Source organism: Macrobrachium nipponense, chromosome 1, assembly GCF_015104395.2.
Source record: "Macrobrachium nipponense isolate FS-2020 chromosome 1, ASM1510439v2, whole genome shotgun sequence".
Lineage (NCBI taxonomy): Eukaryota > Metazoa > Arthropoda > Malacostraca > Decapoda > Palaemonidae > Macrobrachium > Macrobrachium nipponense.
The window spans coordinates 40,830,770-40,840,927 of record NC_087200.1 but is presented as its reverse complement, the minus strand read 5'-3'; the positions used below and the strand labels follow the sequence as shown (position 1 = coordinate 40,840,927).

The 10,158-nt window shown below is 35.8% G+C and overlaps 1 long non-coding RNA gene across 1 annotated transcript; it reads right to left on the bottom strand.

Annotated features, from left to right (window-relative positions):
• Positions 1-1,504: 1,504 nt before the first annotated feature.
• LOC135220139 (uncharacterized) lies at positions 1,505-2,816 on the bottom strand. The gene is made up of 2 exons (XR_010315590.1): positions 2,441-2,816; positions 1,505-1,728 (listed from the first exon to the last, which is right to left on the bottom strand). It is a non-coding gene; the product is annotated as an uncharacterized LOC135220139 (long non-coding RNA).
• Positions 2,817-10,158: the final 7,342 nt, after the last annotated feature.

Genomic DNA, 10,158 nt, shown 5'->3' with positions numbered 1-10,158 from the left:
TTGTTGTAATGAATGTCTGTCATGTTTTGTGAATATGGTTTTGTTTACCAAAGTTCCGAATAGCTGTCACCTATAATCCTTTAATTGTCTGGAGATTGTATCCGAGATGATTGTCTTAAACCTTTAATTGCACCCATTGTTTATGGTTGTTTGGGAAGGTTTCTTATCTTCCAGGTGTGTCGGATTCTAGGTACTAATCCCTTTATAATCCCTATCTATCAGTTTATTTACGAACTTCTTGTATTGTCTCTCTCGTATTTATGTCCAGTATATGCTCATTAAAGGACTTTTAAAGTCGAAAGATCTTGCAGACACCTTCGCTTATTTTTCCTTCGTGGCATTTATCTAGATATCATATATATATCTATATATATATATCTATATATATATCTATATATATATATATATATATATATATATATCTATATATATATCTATACTATATATATACTATATCTATATATATTATATATATCTTATATAGGTCGAATATATAAATCTATATCTATCTTATATCTATCTGATATTATTCTATATCCTCCTATCTATATTAGCTATTATCTCTCCTATCTATCTATAATCTATCTTATATCTATTCTATATCTTATCTATATCTATCCGATAGCTATCTATATATATATTATATATATATATATAACATGCACGCATAATGTTGAATATGGATGCAGATGCTTCTCTATAAGACTTCCAGTTTCCTTGGGTAACTTCGTTTAACGTTCCTAAATTTTGTGTTAATTAAAAACGACAGGAGCACCTTTTCCTTGTCTTCTGGTTTTGCTGGTGTGTCTACTATTAAAAATGTTAATTGTCTTCATTTCAGGTTGTTACATACTTAATTAGGTTAATCACTGAATATTTAAGAATAAGACACGGATGGGTTCTGTAAGCTTGTAACACAATACTAAGAAGGATAAATGAAAATTTAGTAACGAAATAATTATTATATTAACACAAAAGGTAAGTAAAAATAAACATTCCTCCCTTAGCAGAACAATGCTATAAATCACACCCATAAATAAAGAAATTAAACCTCATTCAAAATATTGAAAAAAATATACAGAAAAAAATACTCAAAAAATAAATAGGCAGCTCCTTCGACCCTCCTCCCAGCAAGAGACCAGAGCGAGACTAAACTTAAAGCCAGGGAAAAAGGTCCGAAGGAGACAAAAAACGCAGAATATAACAAGTGATTCCGTATTCAAATGGGTAGTTATACAGTTAACTAAACAGGACAATAATTAAATGGTTCAGCAATATGTACACATTAACAATATGCGTCACAACCGCCCCCCAAAAGGCCGAGCCCAACGGAGTGGCTCGGAAGAGTGAGGAGTTCAAGGTACTTTGGTTCAGGCTCTTGACAGAGCATCCGCGATAACATTGTCACTTCCTTTAAGGTGGAGAATTTTCCAAGGGGGCAACTTCTGTAGATACAGAGCCCAACGGAGTAGTCTGGTTGTTGTGACTTCATCTTCTCCAGGAAAGTCAACGGATTGTGATCAGTGTAGGTTACTATCTCAGAAGCTCCCTGGAGATAGCACTCAAACTTCTGCAGTGCGAGCACTAAACTCAGTGCCTCCTTTTCAATAGTGCTATAAGACATTTGATGGGACAGGAACTTGGTAGACGTGTAGCACACTGGATGCAGAAGACCATCTCCCGCTGATTTTTGCAGCAACACTCCACCAGCCCCTGTATCACACGCATCTACTTGGATACAAAAAGGTTTATTAAAATCAGGTGTACATAGGACAGGGTTGCTACAGAGTAATAATTTGAGTTTATTAAATGCTTCTTGACATTCTTGAGTCCATATGAACTTTACCTTAGAGCTAGTTAGGCTAGTTAAGGGTGATGCTACAGATGCAAAGTTCTTGCAAAACTTCCTATAGAATGATGTCATACCCAAAAAACGCCGTAGTGATTTTTGAGAAGTGGGGGCAGGATACTCAAGTACAGCATCAACGTTAGCAGTCTTAGGACGGACATGTCCACTACCTATAATATGGCCTAGGTAGGAAATAGTAGCATGGCAAAATTCAGTCTTCTTCAGGTTAATTGTTAAATTAGCTTCCTCAAGTCTTTGGAATAACAATTCTAGTCTACGGATATGTTCCTCAAAAGTTTCACTGATTACGAGGATGTCATCCAAATAACAAAAGACACCATCAAGATCTCTAATGGTATCATTAAAAGCCTCTGAAACGTGAACGGAGCATTGGTAAGACCAAAAGCCATTACTTCATATTGAAAAAGGCCAAATGGTAGTTATGAAGGCTGAACGACTTTAGCTCTTTCTGTTAGGCCTACCTGTATAATACCCTTTTAAAAGGTCCACTTTAGTCATGTACCTGGCTTGTCCAACAGAATCTATGATGTCATCTATTCTTGGTAATGGATATGAATCTTTAATAGTTACCATATTCAGCTTGCGGTAATCCGTGCAAAACCTTAAGTTACCATCCTCCTTTGGTACTAGAAGACAAGGTGAAGCCCATGGAGATTTACTTGGAACTGCTAGGCCATGTTTGAGTAAATATTCCACTTCCCTCTTCATCTGTGCTTTTCGATCAGGACTCAGACGATATGGAGGTTGACGAATGGGCATCGTACCTGGGACAAGTTCAATATCATGCAGAAGTACAGTACTTTTCCTGGGAAAGTCACAAAAAGAAACATTATTAATAAGAGTCTGTAGCCTTTGAGAATGTTCACTAGGTAAATGGGACAACTTCACTTCCAGGTTTTGTAAAACTTCTGAATTGGATTCTGGGCTCCAAGAAGGTATGAGGTCATCAATTCGAGTTCGCCAGTTGCAGAGGTATTCTCTGATGCAGAAGAAATCTATATTAATCATAGTAACAACCAAGTCTCTAGAACAAGGTCCAGGTTCCCTACAGCGATATTTTTTTAAAAGATTTTATATGAACTATTTGAGTGGATTTTCTACGGTCAGGAGTCTCAATTACATATGTATTATTGTTGCCATTTTTTCAGTACCTTAGATGGTCCAAAGAACTTTGACTTTAGGGGAGAACTATGAACAGGAAAATAAGCCAAAACCAAATCGCCTAGAGATTAATTTTCTAACTTTACTAGATCTATCAAAATTAGTTTTCATTTCTAACTGTCGAGCTTCGAGATTTTCTTTAGTCTAATTTCCTAACATCACAAAGAATTTTCTGGAGCTTTGACATATATTGTTTAACAGACTGAATTTGACTGGAAGAGGGTGCACTCAACCACTCATCTTTAATTACTAAGAGGTCCTCTAACCGACCTTCCCAAATAACATTTCAAAAGGGGAAAATCCGAGAGACTCTTGTGGGGCTTCTCTTATGGCAAATAATAGAAAATCCACCCCTTCATCCCATTGTGCATTATTCTCGAGACAGTATTTTTTAACATACTTTTAAAGTCTGATGCCAGCGTTCTAAGACACCTTGGGACTCTGGGTGGTAGGCTGAGGATAATATTTGTTTAATTTCCAGTTCCTTCAGAATTTTACTGAATAAGTCACTTGTAAAAGTTAGAACCCACGGTCACACTGTAACTCTCTGGGGATTCCATAGGTGGTGAAAACGTTAAGCAAAGCATTAGCTATAGTTTTAGCCAAAATATTACGCAAGGGAATTGCTATGGGATAACGTGTATAGTAGGACACATAATGGTGAGCAAATATTGGTGACCCTTTTTTGTTTTTGGAAGAGGTCCTACACAATCTATAATTACCCTATGAAAAGGATCATCAGGAACTACAATAGGTTGAAGAGGATATTTGGGTATACTTTGGTTAGGCTTTCCTGAAATCTGAACAATGTGGCAAGTACGGATAAAGTCTGCTATATCCTTTTTCATGTTAGGCCAGTAGAAATGGTTAAGAATCTTGTGATAAGTCTTGTGAACTCCCTAAGTGTCCACCATTCCCGTCATGAGCAACCTCCAAAACAAGTTTTCTTACAGAGGATGGTAAAACGATCTGGTGCTTTTCACCCCAAACGTGGTCCAAGCTTAGATAACTTAGCAGGGCGATAAAATCTCAATGAGCACACCCAGATTCATAATAAAAACTAAGTGATTTATCAATTTCACTTTTAGAGACTGCCTGACTGTGAAAATTACCTAGGGAATCATACCTGTTTTCCAAGCTATTGATAAGCTCAGCTTTGCTCATAATATTTTCCACTGCATTTTCTACTACTTCAGAGCATTCTAGGTCTTTTGATTTCTGTGATCGAAGTAATTACACAAGCTACATCATTACTAAAATCATTTCCCTCACAAGGATGATCAGTTACCACCAAATTTGGAACAACTAAATTACCTGCCAGATCATTGCCAACAAGAAGGATACTCCTTCCACAGGAAAATCGTTATCTACCACACCTACCGACACTCTACCTTTTTCAAAGGACAATCAATAAAAATGTCTGCAAGGGTGGCACGAGAAGTTCGAGTTAAATCCCTCAAGAGTACAAAGTCACCATTTAAGCCTTATTGATATCTGGGATTGCTTTCCTTAAAATCAAACTTTGTGATGCCCCTGTGTCACGTAACATCTTTAACTTATGCTCAGCACCATCGGATGTTAAAGATCCAATACCATCTATTTTGAAACTTTCAAACAAATCCACAACTTCATGTGTTTACCACATGCAAAGACGGTTTATCCCTATGCAATGGATTACTTTTAAAACTCCTATCCTTAAAATTCCTATTTAACTCCGAAACCTTACAATTTGGTGCTTTACAGTTTTTAATAGAATGACCTGGTTCTTACAATATTTTGCAAAGCAGTGACTCCCTAGATTCCTCAGTACTAACACCCAGAGTATTGCCTGGAACTTGTTTTACAATATGATCTAATCTCTTGCTAGTTTTATGTACAAGGGAGTAGGTGTCTGCTAAAGAAGCTGCCTTTAACAAGTCATTTTCTTGTCTGTCACAAAGGTACAACATTATATGTGAAGGAAGCTTTCTAACAAATTCTTCAAACACTATTAGATTTTCTAACTGTTCAAAGGTAGTTATAGTTGAAGCTTTTAACCATTTCCTAAAATCTCTCAATTTTTCTGAAGCAAAACTCTAGGTATTGTCTGAGTACTAGTTTTAACTTTATTGCGGAAAAACTTGCCCGATAACCCTCCACAGAAATTGAAAAAAGCATCTATTGACAGCCTTTTTTATAACTTCATAATCATTTGTCTCTTTGATATGTCGACAAACTTGAGCCGCTTTACCGGAAAGTTTAGGCCTAAGTAGCCAAATCCATTGTTCTTTCGGCCAATTCAAATGAGAAGCAGTTTCTTCAAAAGCCCTAAAATAGTCCTCAGGGTCATAATCAGTGAAGTCTGGTACTAATTTCATATTCTTGGATAAGTCAAACTTCTTTTGAGATTCTAGCAAATCAATTTCTTGCCGTTTATCGAGCCGGGAAAGTTCAGATTTTTCCCTTTCTGCTTTCAGTTGCAATTCAATAGTCTCCCTTTCTACTTTTACAGCTAATTCAGCCTGAAATGCAAGTCTCTCTTTCTCTCTTTCTGCTTCTAATCTAATCTTCTCTTTCTCTCTTTCTGCTTCTAATCTAATCTTCTCTTTCTCTCTTTCTGCTTCTAATCTAATCTTCTCTTTCTCTCTTTCTGCTTCTAATCTAATCCTTTCTTTTTCAATTTCAAACTCTAGTTTTATTCTTTCTAAGTTTTTCTCTTCCTTCTCGCGCTCTACCGCAATTCGCTCAAACTCGAGTCTTTGTTCGTTAGTCAAGTATCCTTGTCTTCCAACTATCCAAGAGCTAGCTTCAGCTCCTACCTCTTTAGCCTTTAAGTAATGTTAAAGAATTAAATTTCGAATTTCAGACTTTTTCAAGTTACTTCTAACTGGTAGTCGCAAACGTAAACCTAACTCCAAAAGATCCTTCTTCTTTGCATATTGAATTGTGGAGAGTTCAGCAGAAGGATTACCAGCAAATTTATCCACATCAAAACTAGCCATTGTGAAATTGAAACAATGAAAACTTCCTTACGTAAACTATCTGAATTCCTGTATCACAAATGAACGCAAGGTAACTCACAATTACGTCTATAAGCAATTTGTTCACTTCATAAAAGTTCAGTATTTCAAATAAATGAAGAAAAAATAACAATACGGTTTTAAAAGGCTAAGTGTACGGGGAAATTTCCCGATTCTAGTCAAATAGAGTGGAGAAGGAATAACCTTGCCTGGTCCAAACAATAGTTATTACTCTAAGCGACTAAAATTGACAGCTTAAGCATTTCGTGCGTCAGGCAAAGAGAAAAAGGTTTATACTGTACCCCACATGCAATACAATAAAAACGGGCTTTGAATCAATAGGAGTAACTACACGAATTCTCAGCTGTGATAACTGAAGTTTATAACAGATTAAAGAGCTAACGAGTTTTGCTCTCGGGGCGAGTCTCGGTGGGGAGAGGAGAAACAAGCGAACAATACTGGGAATAAAAGAGTCAACAGGCACTGCACTATAACATAAACCGACACTTATATTTCAAAAGCGGGCGCGCAACACTTCATAAAATATAATATCGAAAATAACAGGTATTCAGGTGGTTCACAACGTACAATATTCTGAATGAGAACACACAACACTGACAAATTGCTCATAAAAAGGAAGAATGGATCCCGGACAGGCCCCCAAATTATGTTACATACTTAATTAGGTTAATCACTGAATATTTAAGAATAAGACACGGATGGGTTCTGTAAGCTTGTAACACAATACTAAGAAGGATAAATGAAAATTTAGTAACGAAATAATTATTATATTAACACAAAAGGTAAGTAAAAATAAACATTCCTCCCTTAGCAGAACAATGCTATAAATCACACCCATAAATAAAGAAATTAAACCTCATTCAAAATATTGAAAAAAAAATATACAGAAAATACTCAAAAATAAATAGGCAGCTCCTTCGACCCTCCTCCCAGCAAGAGACCAGAGTGAGACTAACTTAAAGCCAGGGAAAAGGTCCGAAGGAGACAAAAAACGCAGAATATAACAAGTGATTCCGTATTCAAATGGTAGTTATACAGTTAACTAAACAGGACAATAATTAAATGGTTCAGCAATATGTACAAATTTAACAATATGCGTCACAAGGTGAAATATATTAACAAGAAAGAAATGCCTGAGAGACAGAAAGAAAGAAAATTCGTTATGCTTCACATATGTGATGTTCTAATTTACCCTACCAAAGGTTTGAATATTACTATGTAAGAACAGTATAAAAATTAAATACAATTCCGTCACTTTAGAGACCTCCCTTAGTCTTTAACTGTACTATTACCTTCATGCTTTCGTCTCTCTTGTTCGTTCATCAAGTTGGCTTTAATCAAATCGACGAAAATTCAAGTCTGTATATCAGCACACATACAGAGAGTAGTGGACTCGACGGCCTCCATCAGCCAGATGACGCTTTCTAGTCCCTATGCTGGATACTAATGAAGACTGGAAACGAATTGAGTCCCTAATTGTCGATTCGGAAATCAGCCTACGTCATTTCCAGCATTAATCACTCGGTCATGAACTGCATTAAACAAACAGAGAACGGCGTTTATGAAATAATGATTTTTAGGTAAATGGTATAGCATCACTAAAAACGCATACATTAATGTATTCATAAATTGTCGTTCTCATCAACAGTCTCCAATGACTTTTTCGGATACTCTACCAAGGGTTTCACAGAGAGGGCAAGTTCGTATTTGGGCAGTAACGAACACTCATATCAGAACGAGATTTTGCTATAGTGTATTACACCCAGTGCCGTAATTTATAAGAGTATCATGAATCGCTAACTGTAAAGAATAAAGACACTTGTCCCTGTACCAAGAGGCAATAACTCGATTAGCCAGAAATGGATACGAACACAACAGTATAAAAAAAAAAAAAAAAAGCTTCGCGTACCCTCTCCCTCCACCTTCACCTCCAGCCCTCTTCTTCTTTCCCGCTCCTTTCTTCCCTCACCTGCCCTCCCCCATTCCCCCCCCCCCCCCCCCCCCCCCCCCCCCCCCCTTCCCCCCCCCCCCCCCCCCCCCCCCCCCCCCCCCCCCCCCCCCCCCCCCCCCTTCTCTCTCTCTCTCTCTCTCTCTCTCTCTCTCTCTCTCTCTCTCTCTCTCTGTGATCGTTGCTGCATGGTGTGTGAGTTTTTTCAATCTATCTATCTATCTATCTATATAATATAATTACATTGTTGTATCTATCTAACCATTCCTCGTTTGTTACCTGCCAGTTGACCGATTTATCCATGCATTGATCCGCTCATCTGTGTGGTGTGTGTGTGTGTGTTGTGTGTGTGTGGTAGTGGTACTGTAAATGGTTGTTAGAGTGAGAGATATCTGAATAGATGGTGTAGTGGAACGATAGACGCTTTGATTAATGGTAAAGCCACTGTTATACTTGTGTTTGGTTACTTCTTCCCAATAAATATATACTACACACACACACACACACACACATATATATATATATATATATATATATATATATATATATATATATATATATATATATATATATATATATATATATATATATATATATATATATATATATATATATATATATATAATATATATATATATATATATATATATATATACCAGCAAAAAAGCCACGGGAAAATGGGAAAATTTTTTAAAAAAGAAAAGACAGAGTGCCAAGTACTTTCGTGTATTTACCACATCTTCGGGGCACAAAGTAATACAAAACGTAAAAACTATTGAGCAAGAAAGCTCTCACAAAAGCAAAGTGGAAAAGAAAAGAATTTATGTGTATGTACAATAAGGCCATTACAAACAGAAACAGCATTCGTCCAGATTACCCAATCGCTTAACACCCAAACAAGTCAAAAGAAAAAGAGGGCCTTAAGAATATGCAGTTCTGAGTTTTTAGATGAAGAGATAGGAAGAATATGTGACATAGGTGTAAAACTTCAATATCCGATGTTTTTTATAGACAAGGCATTAAAAATGGCCAAGGGTACTTTTTATTCAAATAGGGTTAGAGAACCTTTTTCATGCCATAATATGATAGTTTTACCATACCACAAGAATTTTTATGATTTGCCTAAGGTACTTCGATTTTTTAATGTAAAATTAGTTTTTAAAAGCTCAAATACAGTTTGTAATATACTGATAAAGAACTCCCCATTTTCATCTACCTGCTGCCTTTATGCAATTCCTTGTCAGGGGTATGATAAGAAATATGTCGGCCAAACTGGGAAAGATTTGTCTACATGATTAAATCAACATAAATATTCGGTTAGAACAGGACAGACTTCTAATGTCCTTTTTATTCACCTTAGTAATGTTAACCATGCGATTGATTGGACAGAGGCAAAAGAGATTTTATTTTGTAACGATTATATTAGTAGGAATATAATTGAATCTGCTTTTATAAAGACATTCTGGAAAACTTTTAAATTTGAGCCCTGGTATGTACAAATTAGACAATCTTATCATAGATAAAATAGTGAAGAGTTTCAACATTATCCTTTAATTTGGTGTATTTGTCAAGTCCCTTCTTATGTATTTCTTGTGAGTTTTAACATTATCCTTAAAGTTTTTGTACTAGTCAAAAATATTTTTTTTTTCATATTGATAATATTGTTCATTCAGTTATCTTTGTTTATTGGTGTCTTAGGTATGTTGTTAGTACCGTTATTATTGTTACTATTCATAATTGTGAGTTCAGTTGTTTTATAAAAAAAACTGGTTGACATAGTCAGTGTTTTTCTCTTCTGTAAGTAATTGGGTCATTGGGCAATTACTCTTTTTCTTTTGACTTGTTGGGGTGTTAAGCGGTTGGGTAATCTGGACGAATGCTGTTTCTGTTTGTAATGGCCTTATTGTACATACACATATAATTCTTTTCCACTTTGCTTTTGTGAGAGCTTTCTTGTTCAATAGTTTTTACGTTTTGTATTACTTTGTGCCCCGAAGATGTGGTAAATACACGAAAGTACTTGGCACTCTGTCTTTTCTTTTTTAAAAATTTTCCCTGTGGCTTTTGCTGGTAAACAAAATCACGTGCTTACTTTTGTGATTTTATAATATATATATATATATAACATATATATATATCTATATATACATATATATATA